General features: G+C 43.1%; 1 long non-coding RNA gene across 3 annotated transcripts in view; it reads right to left on the bottom strand.

Annotated features, from left to right (window-relative positions):
* The window catches only part of LOC102555118 (uncharacterized), a 33276-nt gene extending 12258 nt beyond the window's left edge, over positions 1–21018 (bottom strand). The window contains exons 1-5 of one of the 3 annotated variants that reach the window (XR_351582.5): positions 20465–21018; positions 19336–19399; positions 18825–18934; positions 10911–12412; positions 8065–8176 (exon numbers count right to left, since the gene is read on the bottom strand). This is a non-coding gene — a long non-coding RNA (uncharacterized LOC102555118). Of the gene's footprint in view, positions 1–8064; positions 8177–10910; positions 12413–14978; positions 15951–18824; positions 18935–19335; positions 19400–20464 lie in introns of those variants that run through there. The other 2 variants (XR_010064202.1, XR_010064203.1) reach the window with 2 other exon arrangements.
* Between the last annotated feature and the right edge of the window lie 970 nt (positions 21019–21988).

Raw genomic sequence — 21988 nt, 5'->3', positions numbered from 1 at the left:
GGCTAAGATCAAAAACTCAGGTGACAGCAGATGCTGGTGAGGATGTGGAGAAAGAGGAACACTCCTCCATTGTTGGTGGGATTGCAAACTGGTACAACCACTCTGGAAATCAGTCTGGAGGTTCCTCAGGAAATTAGACATAGTACTACCTAAGGGCCCAGCTATACCACTCCTGGGCATATACCCAAAAGATGCCCCAACATACAACAAGGACACATGCTCCACTATGTTCATAGCAGTCTTATTTATAATAGCCAGAAGCTGGAAAGAACCCAGATGTCCTTCAACAGAGGAATGGATACAGAAAATGTGGTACATCTACACAATGGAATACTATTCAGCTATTAAGAACAATGACTTCGAGTTCTCTGCACCCAAATCCCGTGGGAGGGAGAGCTAACTAAACCTTCAGAGAGGCAGACAAGCCTGGGAAACCAGAAGAGACTGCTCCCTGCACACACATCTCGGACGCCAGAGGAAAAAGCCAAAGACCATCTGGAACCCTGGTGCACTGAAGCTCCCGGAAGGGGCGGCACAGGTCTTCCTGGTTGCTGCCGCTGCAGAGAGCCCGTGGGCAGCACCCCACGAGCGAACTTGAGCCCCGGGACCACAAGTAAGACCAAATTTTCTGCTGCAAGAAAGCTGCCTGGTGAACTCAAGACACAGGCCCACAGGAACAGCTGAAGACCTGTAGAGAGGAAAAACTACACGCCCGAAAGCAGAACACTCTGTCCCCATAACTGACTGAAAGAGAGGAAAACAGGTCTACAGCACTCCTGACACACAGGCTTATAGGACAGTCTAGCCACTGTCAGAAATAGCAGAACAAAGTAACACTAGAGATAATCTGATGGCGAGAGGCAAGCGCAGGAACCCAAGCAACAGAAACCAAGACTACATGGCACCATCGGAGCCCAATTCTCCCATCAAAACAAACATGGAATATCCAAACACACCAGAAAAGCAAGATCTATTTTCAAAATCATATTTGATCATGATGCTGGAGGACTTCAAGAAAGACATGAAGAACTCCCTTAGAGAACAAGTAGAAGCCTACAGAGAGGAATCGCAAAAATGCCTGAAAGAATCGCAAAAGTCCCTGAAAAAATTCCAGGAAAACATAAATAAACAAGTAGAAGCCCATAGAGAGGAGACACAAAAATCCCTGAAAGAATTCCAGGAAAACATAAATAAACAAGTAGAAGCCCATAGAGAGGAGACACAAAAATCCCTGAAAGAATTCCAGGAAAACACAATCAAACAGTTGAAGGAATTAAAAATGGAAATAGAAGCAATCAAGAAAGAACACATGGAAACAACCCTGGATATAGAAAACCAAAAGAAGAGACAAGGAGCTGTAGATACAAGCTTCACCAACAGAATACAAGAGATGGAAGAGAGAATCTCAGGAGCAGAAGATTCCATAGAAATCATTGACTCAACTGTCAAAGATAATGTAAAGCGGAAAAAGCTACTGGTCCAAAACATACAGGAAATCCAGGACTCAATGAGAAGATCAAACCTAAGGATAATAGGTATAGAAGAGAGTGAAGACTCCCAGCTCAAAGGACCAGTAAATATCTTCAACAAAATCATAGAAGAAAACTTCCCTAACCTAAAAAAAGAGATACCCATAGACATACAAGAAGCCTACAGAACTCCAAATAGATTGGACCAGAAAAGAAACACCTCCCGTCACATAATTGTCAAAACACCAAACGCACAAAATAAAGAAAGAATATTAAAAGCAGTAAGGGAAAAAGGTCAAGTAACATATAAAGGCAGACCTATCAGAATCACACCAGACTTCTCGCCAGAAACTATGAAGGCCAGAAGATCCTGGACTGATGTCATACAGACCCTAAGAGAACACAAATGCCAGCCCAGGTTACTGTATCCAGCAAAACTCTCAATTAACATTGATGGAGAAACCAAGATATTCCATGACAAAACCAAATTTACACAATATCTTTCTACAAATCCAGCACTACAAAGGATAATAACATAAGGAGGCAAGCTATACCCTAGAAGAAGCAAGAAACTAATCGTCTTGGCAACAAAACAAAGAGAATGAAAGCACACAAACATAACCTCACATCCAAATATGAACATAAAGGGAAGCAATAATCACTATTCCTTAATATCTCTCAATATCAATGGCCTCAACTCCCCAATAAAAAGACATAGATTAACAAACTGGATATGCAACGAGGACCCTGCATTCTGCTGCCTACAGGAAGCACACCTCAGAGACAAAGACAGACACTACCTCAGAGTGAAAGGCTGGAAAACAACTTTCCAAGCAAATGGTCAGAAGAAGCAAGCTGGAGTAGCCATTCTAATATCAAATAAAATCAATTTCCAACTAAAAGACATCAAAAAAGATAAGGAAGGACACTTCATATTCATCAAAGGAAAAATCCACCAAGATGAACTCTCAATCCTAAATATCTATGCCCCAAATACAAGGGCACCTACATACGTAAAAGAAACCTTACTAAAGCTCAAAACACACATTGCACCTCACACAATAATAGTGGGAGATTTCAACACACCACTCTCATCAATGGACAGATCATGGAAACAGAAATTAAACAGTGATGTCGACAGACTAAGAGAAGTCATGAGCCAAATGGACTTAACGGATATTTATAGAACATTCTATCCTAAAGCAAAAGGATATACCTTCTTCTCAGCTCCTCATGGTACTTTCTCCAAAATTGACCATATAATTGGTCAAAAAACGGGCCTCAACAGGTACAGAAAGATAGAAATAATCCCATGTGTGCTATCGGACCACCACGGCCTAAAACTGGTCTTCAATAACAATAAGGGAAGAATGCCCACATATACGTGGAAATTGAACAATGCTCTACTCAATGATAACCTGGTCAAGGAAGAAATAAAGAAAGAAATTAAAAACTTTTTAGAATTTAATGAAAATGAAGATACAACATACCCAAACTTATGGGACACAATGAAAGCTGTGCTAAGAGGAAAACTCATAGCGCTGAGTGCCTGCAGAAAGAAACAGGAAAGAGCATATGTCAGCAGCTTGACAGCACACCTAAAAGCTCTAGAACAAAAAGAAGCAAATACACCCAGGAGGAGTAGAAGGCAGGAAATAATCAAACTCAGAGCTGAAATCAACCAAGTAGAAACAAAAAGGACCATAGAAAGAATCAACAGAACCAAAAGTTGGTTCTTTGAGAAAATCAACAAGATAGATAAACCCTTAGCCAGACTAACGAGAGGACACAGAGAGTGCGTCCAAATTAACAAAATCAGAAATGAAAAGGGAGACATAACTACAGATTCAGAGGAAATTCAAAAAATCATCAGATCTTACTATAAAAACCTATATTCAACAAAATTTGAAAATCTTCAGGAAATGGACAATTTCCTAGACAGATACCAGGTATCGAAGTTAAATCAGGAACAGATAAACCAGTTAAACAACCCCATAACTCCTAAGGAAATAGAAGCAGTCATTAAAGGTCTCCCAACCAAAAAGAGCCCAGGTCCAGACGGGTTTAGTGCAGAATTCTATCAAACCTTCATAGAAGACCTCATACCAATATTATCCAAACTATTCCACAAAATTGAAACAGATGGAGCACTACCGAATTCCTTCTACAAAGCCACAATTACTCTTATACCTAAACCACACAAAGACCCAACAAAGAAAGAGAACTTCAGACCAATTTCCCTTATGAATATCGACGCAAAAATACTCAATTAAATTCTGGCAAACCGAATTCAAGAGCACATCAAAACAATCATCCACCATGATCAAGTAGGCTTCATCCCAGACATGCAGGGATGGTTTAATATACGGAAAACCATCAACGTGATCCATTATATAAACAAACTGAAAGAACAGAACCACATGATCATTTCATTAGATGCTGAGAAAGCATTTGACAAAATTCAACACCCCTTCATGATAAAAGTCCTGGAAAGAATAGGAATTCAAGGCCCATACCTAAACATAGTAAAAGCCATATACAGCAAACCAGTTGCTAACATTAAACTAAATGGAGAGAAACTTGAAGCAATCCCACTAAAATCAGGGACTAGACAAGGCTGCCCACTCTCTCCCTACTTATTCAATATAGTTCTTGAAGTTCTAGCCAGAGCAATCAGACAACAAAAGTAGATGAAGGGGATACAGATCGGAAAGAAGAGGTCAAAATATCACTATTTGCAGATGACATGATAGTATATTTAAGTCATCCCAAAAGTTCCACCAGAGAACTACTAAAGCTGATAAACAACTTCAGCAAAGTGGCTGGGTATAAAATTAACTCAAATAAATCAGTTGCCTTCCTCTATACAAAAGAGAAACAAGCCGAGAAAGAAATTAGGGAAACGACACCCTTCATAATAGACCCAAATAATATAAAGTACCTCGGTGTGACTTTAACCAAGCAAGTAAAAGATCTGTACAATAAGAACTTCAAGACACTGAGGAAAGAAATTGAAGAAGACCTCAGAAGATGGAAAGATCTCCCATGCTCATGGATTGGCAGGATTAATATAGTAAAAATGGCCATTTTACCAAAAGCAATCTACAGATTCAATGCAATCCCCATCAAAATACCAATCCAATTCTTCAAAGAGTTAGACAGAACAATTTGCAAATTCAACTGGAATAACAAAAAACCCAGGATAGCTAAAGCTATCCTCAACAATAAAAGGACTTCAGGGGGAATCACTATCCCTGAACTCAAGCAGTATTACAGAGCAATAGTGATAAAAACTGCATGGTATTGGTACAGAGACAGACAGATAGACCAATGGAATAGAATTGAAGACCCAGAAATGAACCCACACACCTATGGTCACTTGATTTTTGACAAAGGAGCCAAAACCATCCAATGGAAAAAAGATAGCATTTTCAGCAAATGGTGCTGGTTCAACTGGAGGGCAACATGTAGAAGAATGCAGATCGATCCATGCTTATCACCCTGTACAAAGCTTAAGTCCAAGTGGATCAAGGACCTCCACATCAAACCAGACACACTCAAACTAATAGAAGAAAAACTAGGGAAGCATCTGGAACACATAGGCACTGGAAAAAATTTCCTGAACAAAACACCAATGGCTTATGCTCTAAGATCAAGAATCGACAAATGGGATCTCATAAAACTGCAAAGCTTCTGTAAGGCAAAGGACACTGTGGTTAGGACAAAACGGCAACCAACAGATTGGGAAAAGATCTTTACCAATCCTACAACAGATAGAGGCCTTATATCCAAAATATACAAAGAACTCAAGAAGTTAGACCGCAGGGAGACAAATAACCCTATTAAAAAATGGGGTTCAGAGCTAAACAAAGAATTCACAGCTGAGGAATGCCGAATGGCTGAGAAACACCTAAAGAAATGTTCAACATCTTTAGTCATAAGGGAAATGCAAATCAAAACAACCCTGAGATTTCACCTCACACCAGTGAGAATGGCTAAGATCAAAAACTCAGGTGACAGCAGATGCTGGCGAGGATGTGGAGAAAGAGGAACACTCCTCCATTGTTGGTGGGATTGCAGACTGGTAAAACCATTCTGGAAATCAGTCTGGAGGTTCCTCAGAAAATTGGACATTGAACTGCCTGAGGATCCAGCTATACCTCTCTTGGGCATATACCCAAAAGATGCCTCAACATATAAAAGAGACACGTGCTCCACTATGTTCATCGCAGCCTTATTTATAATAGCCAGAAAATGGAAAGAACCCAGATGCCCTTCAACAGAGGAATGGATACAGAAAATGTGGTACATCTACACAATGGAATATTACTCAGCTATCAAAAACAACGAGTTTATGAAATTCGTAGGCAAATGGTTGGAACTGGAAAATATCATCCTGAGTGAGCTAACCCAATCACAGAAAGACATACATGGTATGCACTCATTGATAAGTGGCTATTAGCCCAAGTGCTTGAATTACCCTAGATCCCTAGAACAAACGAAACTCAAGACGGATGATCAAAATGTGAATGCTTCACTCCTTCTTTAAATGAGGAAAAAGAATACCCTTGGCAGGGAAGGGAGAGGCAAAGATTAAAACAGAGACTGAAGGAACACCCATTCAGAGCCTGTCCCACATGTGGCCCATACGTATACAGCCATCCAATTAGACAAGATGGATGAAGCAAAGAAGTGCAGACCGACAGGAGCCGGATGTAGATCGCTCCTGAGAGACACAGCCAGAATACAGCAAATACAGAGGCGAATGCCAGCAGCAAACCACTGAACTGAGAATAGGTCCCCTGTTGAAGGAATCAGAGAAAGAACTGGAAGAGCCTGAAGGGGCTCGAGACCCCAAAAGTACAACAATGCCAAGCAACCAGAGCTTCCAGGGACTAAGCCACTACCTAAAGACTATACATGGACTGACCCTGGACTCTGACCCCATAGGTAGCAATGAATATCCTAGTAAGAGCACCAGTGGAAGGGGAAGCCCTGGGTCCTGCTAAGACTGAACCCCCAGTGAACTAGTCTATGGGGGGAGGGCGGCAATGGGGGGAGGGTTGGGAGGGGAACACCCCTAAGGAAGGGGAGGGGGGAGGGGGATGGAAAAAAAAAACAAATGCCGAATCTTAAAAAAAAAAAAAAAGAACAATGACTTCATGAAATTCGTAGGCAAATGGCTGGAACTAGAAAATATCATTCTGAGTGAGCTAACCCATTCACAAAGGAACACACATGGCATGCACTGATATGCGGATATTAGCCCAGAAGCTCCGATTACCCAAGAAACAATTCAAACCACATGAAGCTGAAGAAGAAGGACGACCAAAGTGTGGATGCTTCAGACCTTCTCAGAAGGGGGAACAAAAATATTCATAGGAGGAGATGTTGAGACAAAGTTTGGAACAGAGACTGAAGGAATAGCCATTCAGAGCCTGCCCCACTTGGGGATCCAGCCCATATATATATATATACACATACAGTCACCAAACCCAGACAATATTGCAGATGCCAAGAAGTACATGTTGATAGGAGTCTGATGTAGCTGTCTTCTGAGAGGCTCTGACAGAGCATGACAAATACAGAGGCAGATGCTCGTAACCAACCATTGAACTGAGAACGAGTTCCACAATGGAGGAGTTAGTGAAAGGAGTGAAGGAGCTGAAGGGGTTTGCAACATCATAAGGACAACCATATCAGCCAACCAGAACCCCCAGAGCTCCCAGGGACAAAACCACCATCCCAAGAGAACACAGGAATGGACCTATGGCTCCATCCACATATATAGCAGAGGATAGCTTTGTCTGGTATCAATGGGAGGAGGCTATGAGGCTTGATGCCCCAGTGTAGGGGAATGTCAGTGTGGGAAGGTGGGAGGGAGTGGGTGGGTGAGTGAGGGAGCACCTCATAGAAATAGGGGGGAGTAAGTTGGGGAGATGGGATAGCAGGATTCTGGAGGGGAAACCAGGAAAGGGGATAACATTTAAAATGTAAATAAATTTTTAAAACAATATTGTACAAATTTACAGTCATGTGTCAGTTCCAAGTTTTTAATTAATTAAATTTAGTTTCTGGTTTTCATTAATAATATATTTATATTAATTAGTCTATCAATTCATTGTGATGATAGGAGTCAAGCCCAAGGCCTTGTATCTGCTAGGAAAGCACTCTATCACTGAGCTACATCTCTAGCCTTGATGTACCCCCTGCCCCTTTTGAGCAGCTTTTTGAAAGGATTAGGAGGTGTGGCCTTGTTGGAGTAGGTGTGGCCTTGTTGGAGGAAGTGTGCCACTGGGAGTAGGTTTTGAGGGGCCTAGTCAGGCCAGACATAGAATTCTCGGCTCCTTCTCCAGCACCACGTCTGACTGCCTGTCTCCATACTTCCTGCCATGATGATGATGGATTAAACCTCTGAACCTGTAAGCCAGCCCCAACTAAATGCTTTCCTTCCTAAGAGTTGCTGTGGTCATGGTGTCTCTTTACAGCAATAGAACTCTGACTAAGAGAGACACCTTCCTTTAGCTCCTACTAAAATGCTAATGAAGCCTAAAGGAAAAGGGTTTATTGTGGGTCCTAGTTCAAGGATACATACAGTTCATCATGATGGGAAGTCAAAGGTAGCAGGAACTTGCAGCAGTCGGTTGTGTTGTGAGGAAGAAAGACAAATGCATGTGTCTGCTCAGTTCCAGGCCCTGTTCTCATTTCTTTGGGATATAAACACAGAAGAGGTTTGATGTATCATATGGTACACATTTACTTTTTAATCTCAAAATGTATTGTACATTCAAAGAAAACACGTATCTATATGTAAACACAGAACTATAAGCATGATGATTTAACTTCATGTATTTAATTGAATGGGCCATAAGATACCCAGATATTTATCTAAATATCTGGGGGCAGATATTTTGTCTGTGAAGAGACTGTAGAGTGGGGAGAGGAACAGAGTACAGTGTCTTCCCCCCTGTGTTGAGCAAAGGGATGGGAGGATTCAACCACCTCTATCTGACTGCTTGACTGAGTCACCAGCCTCCTGTCCTTGGACCAAGTTTATACCATTGGTCACTTTTGGTTCTTTCTGGACTTCAACTGAAACTGCACCATTAGCCATTTTGTGTTTCAGTTTGTAAATAGTTGATCATGGGACTTTAGATTTCATAACTGCATGAGTGAATCCTCTTTATTTCTCTACATACATATAGTCAATCTCTCTCTATAAAACTCTCTATAAAACAATAAATCTTCACATCATATATCTAAGCCTATTGAATGTGAGTTGCAATGACTTAAAATGAAGAAGCAATGAAAAATTTGGCAATAGTAAAAGTTTCCAAGCATGCTACAACCAAAAGTTAATTTGAAATCAAATTTATAATGAATCATTTCTGGCAATTCCTGCTGGTGTTGCATTGCATGAACTCATTGCTGCCTTGATTCTGACTGAACACGACATCATACTGATGACATGCATACTTCACATTATACATGCCATCAAGCCACACCATGTGGATAAATGCTGCCCAAAACACCTTGGTTCAAATTCAAGACTTGTTATTTTATATCACGTATTTATGTGGAGCAGCACTGGCTATTATAAAAATCAAAATATTCATTATCCAACAACCATAAGAAAGAAGAAATGCTTTATGTCTTGAAGTAGCAAATACTCAACAAACATATTAATATTATTAGAATACACATTTGCTTTCATATCAAACATTTTAAAAATTATTCATTTTATTTGGTGTGTTTGGCTGTTTTGCCTGCATCTCTGCATGTGCACCATTTGCATACAGGAGCCCCTGGAGCTACCCACAGCACCGTGTGGGTACTGAGAGTCAAATCTGTGTCCTCTAAAAGATCAACAGAATCTTAACTGCTGAGCCCTCTCTGCAGCCCCTGCTTCAATACATGGTAAAATTATGTTCATTGAAGATTTGTTTTAAAGTTTGGGCTGGAGAGAAGGTTCAGTGGCTTAGAGTTTGCACTGTTTGAATGCTTTGATTCCTAATGTCCAAGTCATGAAACTTACAACTACTGCCTGTTACTCCAACCCCAGATCTAGAGGAAAGAGGTCTGTCCTCCTGGAGCACCCACACTCACATGCACACACACTCATGCACACACTCACACATACACATACATGCACACATTCACATGTACACACTCATGTATACATACTCACATGCACACACTTATGCACACACACACACTCATGCATACATTCACATGCACATATTCACATACACACATGCACACACACTCATGCATACACTCACACGTACACATACATGCACACATTCATGTGTACACACTCATGTACACATACTCACACGCACACACTTATGCACACACACACTCATGCACACATTCACATGCACACACACAGCTCCTCCTTCCCTTAAAAAGTAAGAATAAAAACTTAAAAAAAAGAATTGTTTAAAAATAAAATTCTTTGTATTTTTAACAAGTAAATGTTTGATTTGTACTTCTATTTTATGTACTTGTATGTCTGGGGATCATGCACACTTTTCTCAAGTGAAAAGGAATCATTAGTAGAAATCATTTAGGAAGCTCTATTATATATAGTATAATTTCATACTGGATGTACAATTCAGCAATCAGAAGGTAGGGACTGAAGGATCTGGAAGTTAAAGTCAGCCTCTGCTGGACAGGGAGTTCAAGCCCAGCCTGGACTATAGGAGACTGAGTCAAAAAAAAAGCAAAAGAAACAAAAATAATATAATCTCTCTGTGTACACCCCTTTAAAAACCTCGTCTTAGAAGTCACATGTCACCATGGTCTAGCTGTTAGAAGGTTACTAGGTCCAACCCCACCTGAAAGGGTGGGGCTCTCAAGGACACAATCCTCACAAAGTGAGTTTTAGAGCATCTCAGAAGCCATTAACTTCAAACTGTAACAGGGAAGGCACAAGGAAGAACTGGGGTGTGGTGGGACCAGAAGACGGTCATTTGTAGCTGGGACCCACGGAGTAAAGAGTGTTGATGACCGTTTAGGCTCAGCTATGAAATTAAAGCCGGTTAGGGACTTTGATGGCGAAAACCGAAGCAAGTATCACTCAAAAACTGTGTGGTTGAGGTGGGAACCGACAGTACTTAAGACACAGAAGGCAGAGCTCAGGAAAAGAGAAGCAGGGGGCGCTGGAGACACAGAAGGATGGTTAAGAGGGAGGACCATGGAAACAGGAAGGAAAGAGTTTCAACGACAGAAGTCACAATGGGATTGGGAGATCTGGGAAGCTGAGTAGAGGAGTTAGTCATGGGCTTAGAAGTTTCAAGGTCTGGTGGGCTGGCAGGACTGGGTTTCCTGGAATGGTTGAAATGGAAGATAGGTGCTTGGATGAACACTGCATAGGCCCTGGGGAAGCGGAGATGCTGGCTTTAGCTGTCAGAAGTCTAGACGGGAGTTTTGTTCTACCTCGTCTCTGAGTCTGAGGCGACTTTGCAAGCAGTGATTATCTGAGCCGGACATTAACTCCCCATTCTTCCATCCAGTTTCGAACATGAGGCTAAATCCTGGACCGTTTGCACGGAACTTCTGTAGGCACAAGCACAGTCTTCATTTCTTGAACATGTACTTGTTCCTGCGAGGTCTAAAAATGGAATTCCATTTTCACAGTTGCAGATCACATAAAATGCATTACCCATCAGCAGTCTCATAAATATTCAGCCATTGTACCTTTCTCCAAACAGCAAGAGATTTATTCATTATACTGAATTGCAGTCTCACCCTTCCTTCCTGCTCCTTTGTAAGGAGAATGCAATATTTAGGCAGTTTTGCAACACCCCAGCCTTAAGGGAATGTAAACATAGGCATAATTGATTTTCTCAACTTGCCTTGCTCCGCCCTATGTTCCAGGGTTGTATGCGTCATGGCTGGAATGACTGACAAATGGGCCCTGATTGCTAATTAGGAAACGGAATGCATTAAAAGCATCGCACATCTATCCAGCTTGCTCACAGTGCAACCCCTGGAAATATCAGGCCTCTCAATGCTCCAGTCTTTGTTTAATTATCTTCTTCTTTGACCCAAACATACAGGAACTAGCCTAGCCGGACGAAGTCCGACAGGTCAGGGTGATCGCCGATTAAATGGCGGGCTCACTCTGCTCCACCTTGACTCATTTTTCCTCCCCGTGAGGTGGCATTCTTCCTCAGAAAGCATTTCTTCCCATCATGTATTGGCTGAATAATGATGGCTGCTGCTCTTATCCCTGCTTGAAGTCCAAATGTGCGGGGTAATTTCACTTCAAGGATTGGTGAAATAGGAATTCCATCCTCGGCTTTTTTCTGACTCCAGAATAAAGAGGTCTTTTTTTGTATCAGAGCCCCTAATGGCGAGGCAAGACCCCTGGGGTTCCCATTCTTCCAGGCATCACCTCAGCAATCAGCCTCTGGCCCCAGAAGACAAGGCCATCTTTGCCTTTGTGTCTGAAATGAGAGTTCGCCACTCACCCCAGGAAATCCGTGGGCACCCGCAGGCTGAAAAGTGAAAATTGATTTCCTTTCACCTTGTCACCGATCTGAATGTCACCTCAGAAAGTCTCAGGATTTAATTGATCTATGACAACCTCATAGACATGGCAACCTCAGCCCCCTCTTGAATAATTAAGAATATTAACGAGGTTGAAGGCAACTGGCATCCCGGAGAAGGAAGGATCTGCTTCTTCTCTGGAGATCTTTTCATTAAGCATTTGAGTAGAACTCAAAGCTTGCAAGTGCTTTCAACTAGTTTCACTTTGTCATTTGGAGGTGGTTTGGAAGCATCCAAGGAAGCTAGACTACAATATTTGTTTGTTATTTTTTACTCCAAACTCAACACTTTCTGAGACTGACTGTATGTAACTACGGGTGAGAAAACAGAACGTTGACACTTTGGATACTCGAAATGAATTCTGGGCTCCACGAAGAGTCTTTGTCCTTATAACAAATAGAGAAGAAAAGTCAGTCATTTGTGCATTGATGGGACAATTGTTTATATTCATTCTGCACTGTTTAATTACCCAGTGGACAAATTAGGCATGCTTGTGGGGCCCTGCAAAATAGGGTATTATATTGTCTGCAACTTAGATTAAAATCATTCAGCATGGAAGTATGATCCATATGTGTGTGTTTAGTTAGCCTGACTTACCTCCAGGGGCAGCTTGCTAATAGTTGAAGTACCCTAATCAGAAATACACACTTCAGGGGAGGCTAGTTAGCATTTGAAAGAGTCTAAATCAGGTACCTACTATCAATATAGATCTCTCACTCATCTCAATAAGCACTAGAGGGTTTATTAGGAAGCCTGAGGGATGCCAGCAATAATTTTAAGTTAGTCAAATAAGCTATAGATTGGCTAGAAATCTGTCAAGAGTGGCCTTGCATGGTGAGCGCATAAAAATTTAGTGTGCTTGGCCTAGGGCTCTGCTGTTAGACAAACTGATTCCTGCTACTAAGATGCTCCTGTATTTACCTCGAGTGAGCCTGTCATGAAAGATGTTTGTTGCAGTGCTAGTAAGAACAAGGAGAGGGTGATTATTCATGGGACCCATGAATTAAAGTTGGAACAGTATGGATGGCTGGAAAACTGACAAAAGTAGTGGGCTGGGGGATTAATGGCTGCAATGAATATCAGCCACGGAATAGTCATGGAAACATTGCTGAGGAAACCAGATATTCATAATGCTGTTTATTAGATGTTCCCATGTGGAATATTTGGAATTTCTGAAACTTCTACAAAATTGAAACTAGAAAATTAGAGGACGTTTAGTTCAGCAACATGGCTGCTCTGGGCAAGGGAATCACTTCAAAGATCTTATAGGTCTATATGATCCAGCCAGAATGCAGACACACCCTGCATTACAGTATGATCTAGGTGGAATACAGACAAGCCCTTAGTATATGCCTTTAATCCCTAACAGTAACATTGAAGTTAGTTTGTAGAAGGAAGTAGCCATGATGTAGAAGGAAATAGTGATGACTAGGGGTTGGGGATTTGGCTCAGTGGTAGAGCGCTTGCCTAGGAAGCACAAGGTCCTGGGTTCGGTCTCCAGCCCCAGAAAAAAAAAAGATAAAAAAAAAAGAGACTTCCTGGTTGCTGCCGCCACGGAGAGCTCTTGGGCAGCACCCCGCGAGCAAACTTGAGCCTCGGGACCACAGGTAAGACCAACTTTTCTGCTGCAAGAGACCTGCCTGGTGATCCCGGGACACACAGAGGCAGAATTCCCTTAGGACCGGGCACCTCCTGTGTTTACCAGGAGTCCCACACCCGAGGACCCCGGCCCGCAGCAGCTCTCTGCTCCCAGACCCCGTGGGAGAGAGACCTCACTGCCTGGTCAGGTGGGCACTCCTGAGGCTGCAGAGCGGAAGAGACCACCAACACTGCTCACCCCTGCCCACATCCCTGGCCCAAGAGGAAACTGTATAAGGCCTCTGGGTTCCCGTGGGGGAGGGCCCAGGAGCAGCAGGACCGCTGCGTCTGAGACACCGCCGGAACCTGAAGGAAACAGACCAAAAAAACAGTTCTATGTACCCAAATCCCGTGGGAGGGAGAGCTAAACCCTCAGAGAGGCAGACACGCCTGGGAAACCAGAAGAGACTGCACTCTGCACACACATCTCGGACGCCAGAGGAAAACACCAAATGCCATCTGGAACCCTAGTGCACGGAAGCTCCCGGAAAGGGCGGCGCATATCTTCCTGGTTGCTGCCGCTGCAGAGAGCTCGTGGGCAGCACCCCGAGAGCAAACTTGAGCCTCGGGACCACAGGTAAGACCAACTTTTCTGCTGCAAGTGACCTGTCTGGTGAACTCAAGACACAGGCCCACAGGAACAGCTGAAGACCTGTACAGAGGAAAAACTACACGCACGAAAGCAGAACACTCTGTCGCCATAACAGGCTGAAAGAAAACAGGAAAACAGGTCTACAGCACTCCTGACACACAGGCTTATAGGACAGTCTAGCTACTGTCAGAAATAGCAGAACAAAGTAACACTAGAGATAATCTGATGGCGAGAGGCAAGCGCAGGAACCCAAGCAACAGAAACCAAGACTCATTGAGTCCTGGATTTCCTGTATGTTTTGGACCAGTAGCTTTTTCCGCTTTACATTATCTTTGACAGTTGAGTCAATGATTTCTTTCTTTCTTTTTTTTATTAACTTGAGTATTTCTTATATACATTTCAAGTATTATTCCCTTTCCCGGTATCCGGGCAAACATCCCCCTCCCCCCTCCTCTTCCTTATGGGTGTTCCCCTCCCAACCCTCCCCCCATTGCCGCCCTCCCCCCACCAGTCTAGTTCACTGATTTCTATGGAATCTTCTGCTCCTGAGATTCTCTTTTCCATCTCTTGTATTCTGTTGGTGAAGCTTGTATCTACAGCTCCTTGTCTCTTCTTTTGGTTTTCTATATCCAGGGTTGTTTCCATGTGTTCTTTCTTGATTGCTTCTATTTCCATTTTTAATTCCTTCAACTGTTTGATTGTGTTTTCCTGGAATTCTTTCAGGGATTTTTTCGATTCTTTCAGGGATTTTTGTGATTCCTCTCTGTAGGCTTCTACTTGTTTATTAATGTTTTCCTGTGTTTCCCTAAGGGAGTTCTTCACGTCTTTCTTGAAGTCCTCCAGCATCATGATCAAATATGATTTTGAAACTAGATCTTGCTTTTCTGGTGTGTTTGGATATTCCATGTTTGTTTTGGTGGGAGAATTGGGCTCCGATGATGGCATGTAGTCTTGGTTTCTGTTGCTTGGGTTCCTGCGCTTGCCTCTCGCCATCAGATTATCTCTAGTGTTACTTTGTTCTGCTATTTCTGACAGTGGCTAGACTGTCCCTATAAGCCTGTGTGTCAGGAGTGCTGTAGACCGGTTTTACTGTTTTCTTTCAGCCAGTTATGGGGACAGAGTGTTCTGCTTTCGGGCGTGTAGTTTTTCCTCTCTACAGGTCTTCAGCTGTTCCTGTGGGCCTGTGTCTTGAGTTCACCAGGCAGCTTTCTTGCAGCAGAAAATTTGGTCTTACCTGTGGTCCCGAGGCTCAAGTTCGCTCGCGGGGTGCTGCCCACGGGCTCTTTGCGGCGGCACCAACCAGGAAGACCTGTGCCGCCCCTTCTGGGAGCTTCAGTGCACCAGGATTCCAGATGGCCTTTGGTGTTTTCCTCTGGCGTCCGAGATGTGTGTGCAGAGAGCAGTCTTTTCTGGTTTCCCAGGCTTGTCTGCCTCTCTGAAGGTTTAGCTCTCCCTCCCACGGGATTTGGGTGCAGAGAACTGTTTATCTGGTCTGTTTCCTTCAGGTTCCTGCGGTGTCTCAGGCAGGGGTCCTGCCGCTCCTGGGCCCTCCCCCACGGGAGCCCAGAGGCCTTATACAGTTTCCTCTTGGGCCAGGGATGTGGGCAGGGGTGGGCAGTGTTGGTGGTCTCTTCCGCTCTGCAGCCTCAGGAGTGCCCACCTGACCAGGCAGTGAGGTCTCTTTCCCACGGGGTCTGGGAGCAGAGACAACATCTTTAGTCATAAGGGAAATGCAAATCAAAACAACCCTGAGATTTCACCTCACACCAGTGAGAATGGCTAAGATCAAAAACTCAGGTGACAGCAGATGCTGGGGAGGATGCGGAGGAAGAGGAACACTCCTCCATTGTTGGTGGGATTGCAGACTGGTACAACCATTCTGGAAATCAGTCTGGAGGTTCCTCAGAAAATTGGACATTGAACTGCCTGAGGATCCAGCTATACCTCTCTTGGGCATATACCCAAAAGATGCCCCAACATATAAAAAAGACACGTGCTCCACTATGTTCATAGCAGCCTTATTTATAATAGCCAGAAGCTGGAAAGAACCCAGATGCCCTTCAACAGAGGAATGGATACAGAAAATGTGGTACATCTACACAATGGAATATTACTCAGCTATCAAAAACAACGAGTTTATGAAATTCGTAGGCAAATGGTTGGAACTGGAAAATATCATCCTGAGTGAGCTAACCCAATCACAGAAAAACACACATGGTATGCACTCATTGATAAGTGGCTATTAGTCCAAATGCTTGAATTACCCTAGATGCCTAGAACAAATGAAACTCAAGACGGATGATCAAAATGTGAATGCTTCACTCCTTCTTTAAAAGGGGAAGAAGAATACCCTTGGCAGGGAATAGAGAGGCAAAGATTAAAACAGAGACTGAAGGAACTACCATTCAGAGCCTGCCCCACATGTGGCCCATACATATACAGCCATCCAATTAGACAAGATGGATGAAGCAAAGAAGTGCAGACCGACAGGAGCCGGATGTAGATCGCTCCTGAGAGACACAGCCAGAATACAGCAAATACAGAGGCGAATGCCAGCAGCAAACCACTGAACTGAGAACAGGACCCCCGTTGAAGGAATCAGAGAAAGAACTGGAAGAGCTTGAAGGGGCTCGAGACCCCATATGTACAACAATGCCAAGCAACCAGAGCTTCCAGGGACTAAGCCACTACCTAAAGACTATACATGGACTGACCCTGGACTCTGACCGCATACGTAGCAATGAATATCCTAGTAAGAGCACCAGTGGAAGGGGAAGCCCTGGGTCCGGCTAAGACTGAACCCCCAGTGATCTAGACTTTGGGGGGAGGGCGGCAATGGGGGGAGGGTTGGGAGGGGAACACCCATAAGGAAGGGGAGGCGGGAGGGGGATGTTTGTCCGGAAACTGGGAAAGGGAATAACACTCGAAATGTATATAAGAAATACTCAAGTTAATAAAAAAAAAAAAAGAGAAAGTGATGACTACTTGAGTGGCAGACAAAGTGATGAATCCAAGAAAGATTTGACAGAATGGATCAGAGATAGGGTATACCCAATTCACTGAGAATGGCAGAGGAAGGAATGGTTATGAAAGAGCAGTACAGAGAGAGAGAGAGAGAGAGAGAGAGAGAGAGAGAGAGAGAGAGAGAGAGAGAGAGAAACAGTTTTTTTCTTTTATTGAATTTTTTATTTACATTTTAAATGTTATTCCTTTTCCAGGTTTCCCCTCCAGAAATCCGCTATCTGATTCCCCCTCCCCCTGCTTCTAGGAGGGTGCTTCCTCACCCACCTACCCACTCCCTCCCACCTCCCCACCCTGACATTCCCCTACACTGGAGTATGGAGCCTTGACAGGATCAAGGGCCTCTTCTGAGAGGAGGCAGTTTACCAGAACAGTCTCACAAAGACAGGCTGCTGGCAAAGACAGAATAAGCCAGAGAATGAGGAAGCACAATATTAGAACAAATTGCCAGAGTTAGTTTGAGGCCAAACACAGCAATACAGTGAAAAGCCTGGATATGCCAGTTTGAATCAGTCAGCTAAAAGAGGAGTTTTGAACCAGAACAGTTGAGTTGAACCAGTCACAAACAAACACCACCACCAATCCTGCTTGGAGACTCTGCTGGGGTAGGTTTGGGAAGTGTGGCCTTGCTGGAAGAAATGTGTCACTGGGATCAGGTTTTGCGGTTTCACAAGCCTTGTGCCCCTTTCAGTGAACTTTTACTTGGTGCCTGTGGTTAGAGATGCTGTGGTCAGGGGTTTCTGCTGCTGTGTCTGGTGCTGGCTTCAGTGCATCCGTTTGCCATGATGGCTCACTCTTATCCTCTGGAATGAAAATCCCCAAATCAACCCTTCCTTCTATAAGTTGCTTTGGTTGTGGTTCTGTGTCATGTATATTTGCTGCCTGGGACTACGGAAGAAAACCAAGGCATATACACTTAATACGTTCAACAAACACACCACTCATTTTCTATGCTTCAGATCAAAGTGAGCATAACTCTTGCCTTCAGTGTGGTTTCAGTACTTGGCAAATGCAGATTAATGGCCACATTTAAAGTAGTTGGGATGGAGCCACTTAGGGACGTTGTGGAAGTAAACACTTGGAAGCAGTGTCTTGTGGATAACTTACATCTTGGATGCAGGAGACAGAAGGATGAGCAACATCACTAATAGATGAAAATAGGGAGGGTTAGAGAAAAATAGTTGAAGAATTGTGTCAGGACAGAGAGGCAGGTGAAGGGACATGAGAAGGGGAGCCCCTCCACATGAAGTCCATTTGAAGACTTTCTCCAGAAGAGAAACAGGAATTCTAGTACAATTACAAGGGCTCAAGGTCTCTCTCCCACTCCAACTGTAAACCTACAATGTTCTTGGGATATCACCAGAGACCCATTTACAGGGAAAGGATATTTATTGAGTTCTTGTACCACGCTCTCGCTCCCGGTTCTTCTTTATCAGAGTATGATGTCTTCCTATCCAAGGCATCCCCTGAGTCACCCAATAACCCCACTGGTCGAAGGGAAGAGGAAAAGTGATAAGGGAGATAGCTCAGTGGTAAAGAGCACTTACTGTTCCTGCAGAGGACCTGGGCTTGGTTCCTAGAATCCACACGATGGCTCACAAATGCTAGTAACTCAGGTCTAGGTGCTCCCTTGTCTTCTTTTGTCCTCCAAAGGCTTCTGCACACACACAGTGCACATAAATAAATATTGAGAAAGAGACAGACACACACAGAGACAGAGAGACAGAGCTCGAGAGAAAGAGACAGGGAGATGGAGACAGAGAGAAGGAGGGAGAGAGAGAGAAAGAGAGAGAGAGATGGTTTTTTGACCACCTTTAAACATAGAACGAGTCAGCAAGGTAACAAGATGGTGCTTGCATATGCAGAGCATACAGAAGTGGAAAATGGTGTAACTGGAGAACACCAATATGGCATATAGGGTTAGTGCTAGGACAGTCGGTTAACTGTGGCTATTTTAAGGAGAACACACCTATACTTGGATGTGTGCTACTCTTTGCAACCCTCATCCTCACCCAGATCCCATTCTCTTTGAGTTTCCCTTTTGCAGATCACACTTACATGCAGATAAGACACACTCTCCACACAGTCGTCTGTCTTTCGGAATCCTTTTTCTTCTTACCTCCTAACAAAATAAAGATCTTTAGTTCTGTGCCAAAAGGTCTGGGATAGAAATTATTTTCTGCACTAAAGCAATAGTTCAGATTTGACTTGAGTTGAGGTCTCTAAAAGATTAAGCATACTGACTTCCAAGGTTGACAAGGGTGGCAGTGTGGAGCTGTGTTTCTGTCCCTTCACTGTGACATAATGATAACAAAGAAATGAGTGTATATAGATGTTTCAAGGAGGGAATGGTGAACGGTGTCAAATATTGCACAAATCAAATGAGACAAAGAATTTAACCATCTATTTAAAGTGACTTATTGGTAGTATATGCAGGAAATTTGTTTTTGATGAAGAAATTGAGTCTTTAGTTTGAAAGATGAGGAATGAGGAGGGAAAAAAGAAAGAATAGAAATGAGTCAAATGCTGAAAAGTGAAAATATGGAGTAGTAGAGATTACTGCCATGGAGCTTTGGAGAAAGAGTTGGCTACATTCTGCTTTATATGGTAAAGGGGTAGAACTCTATGTAAGTGACTTTCAAGGGCTGGGGAGAGGTAAGTGGTTTGCCAACATGAGGACATGAATGTGATCCCAGAATCCATGTAAACAGAGGCCAGGTGTGTCTTTGCTGTCACAGTGCTGGAAAGGCAGAGCTGTGCAGATGCCTGGGGCAGCTTCTCACCTCTGCACAGTCAGCCCAGCATACCTGGGGAATACCAACCAAACCAAGGTGGACAGTTCCCAAGGAATGACCTCCAAAGTTGAGTTGTGGCCGATACACACACACACACACACACACACACACACACACACACACACACAGAGAGAGAGAGAGAGAGAGAGAGAGAGAGAGAGAGAGGCAGAGAGAGAGAGACAGAGAGAGAGACAGAGAGACAGAGAGACAGAGACAGAGAAATAGAGAAACAGAGAGAAAGATATAGATATATAAAGAGCGACAAAACAGAGAGAGATATAAAGAGACAAACAGAGATAAAGAGGCTTTCCAAGAAAGGAAGCAGGGTAAAATGATTCAAAGAAATGCTAAAACAGTAAAGGAGACGTTGTTAAAAATGATTAATTTCAAACCTTTTTGTTTAGAGGAAAACAAATGCCCATTGCTGTATCAGTGTGTAGTAGATCTGGATGGTAGAACGTTGACTTCTCTAACAACTGTGGAAGCCCCAGGTAGCCAGAAGGTGTCTTGTGCACATGGCTCTTGAAGGAAAGCTAGGGAGAGGCGCCATGACCAGAGAGGCCTGCTGTCTCTGCTGTAGCTGACAGGCCACTTTATATAGGACAGTTCCAGGAATGACACTGCGCTCAGAGTGAGTCAGCACCTCTGGGACTGTCACAGTTTTACTGGAAGTACCACCTTATCTTCATGAACAATTGCTTTCAGGAAATATGATGGGAAACAATTTCAGAGCTCTGACTTCACATTTACTCTTCAGGGTCGTTCTTCGCCAAGCATTGTTTTCATTAAAAAAAGTACATGTGGCGTCAGTGCAGGGCAATCAGAAGCTGCCAAAGTCCACCCCAGACCAAAGGTGAGGCATGAGCTAGTCTGGAGCCAAAAGGATGGCTTCTAAGGTCAGATGGTTTGGGCATAAGTTCCAAATGATGTTCATTATCTGTGTGGCCTTGGGCAAGTGGCAAGTTATTTAGCCTTTCTGAGATTCAGTTTCTACAGCTGTATAATCAGAGACAAACAAGCTTTACAGAAATGTTTTGAAATAGTTTAAATATATACATATATACACATGCATGCATGCATACATACATGCATATATACATACATGCACCTGCACACATATATTCATATGCACACACATACATGCATACATAATACACACATGCATAAGGCACAAATACACACATGCATACAAACATACATATATATACACCCATATACATGTGTATACATACACACATATGGATACATACATGCATAATGCATACACATATGTGCACATATATATGCATGCATGTATATACATATATATGCATGCATATACCTTTTACACTTAAGTTAGGGAACCAACTTAGGTGCCCAACAGTAGAGGCATAGAAAAAGGAAATGTGATTTATCTATCTAATGGAATTTCCTTCAGTCACCAAGAACAAGCTATGTGCTTGAAGGAAAATGGATGCAACTGGAGACAATCATATTAAGCAAATTAAGTCAGTCTCAGAAAGACAAATATTGTAGGTTTCTTCTCATTTGTAGATCCTAGATGCTATACAGCTACACAAAATCATCATGCACATACAACCTGGAGGTAGGAGTGAAGCTGTCTAGGCTCCACCCTTGAGGGCAGTGCTTCCCAACCTGTGAGTCATGGCCCCTTTCACAGGAGACGCCTACGACCATAAGAAAATACAGACTTTGCATTACAATTCATAAGGGCAATGAAAATATGGTTATGAAGTAGTAAGGAAAATAGTTTTACGGTTGGGAATCACAACAAAATGAAGAACTGTATAAAAGGGTTGCGGCATTAGGAAGGTTGAGAGTCACTGCTCTAGGCCATCGATGAGAGAAGAGAGGGTGGAGAAAAAGAACAGTTATACTCAATGTAAAATATATTGTTATGTGAAAACAGAAGTGAA

This window comes from Rattus norvegicus, chromosome 2, assembly GCF_036323735.1.
Source record: "Rattus norvegicus strain BN/NHsdMcwi chromosome 2, GRCr8, whole genome shotgun sequence".
Lineage (NCBI taxonomy): Eukaryota > Metazoa > Chordata > Mammalia > Rodentia > Muridae > Rattus > Rattus norvegicus.
The sequence above is the reverse complement of the archived record's forward strand: the minus strand, read 5'-3'. Positions and strand labels throughout refer to the sequence as shown.